Below are 260 nucleotides of genomic sequence, written 5' to 3'. Positions count from 1 at the left end.
GTCTCTTTTTGCTCAGCTCTGTGGGAAGGATCATACGGGCGAGTGGTTTAGGATTATTTCCTTGCCTGATCATAGCTGGTGATGTCAGAGTGGCTTTATTTGTGATGTCTTTCGGTAGTTCTTTAGTTGGTAAGTCGGATTTCTGAAGCGTGGTGTAAGGCGGAAAAAATTACACTCCTGCCTGCGTAATGGAGCTGTTGCAACCCTCGAAGCTGCTGCTGAAGGCCAGCGGGTGGAGGGGGGGGGGGTGGGGCGGTTCC

This window comes from Buceros rhinoceros, unplaced genomic scaffold (genome assembly GCF_000710305.1).
Source record: "Buceros rhinoceros silvestris isolate BGI_N320 unplaced genomic scaffold, ASM71030v1 scaffold37364, whole genome shotgun sequence".
Classification (NCBI taxonomy): Eukaryota; Metazoa; Chordata; class Aves; order Bucerotiformes; family Bucerotidae; genus Buceros; species Buceros rhinoceros.
This window is presented reverse-complemented; position numbering follows the sequence as displayed.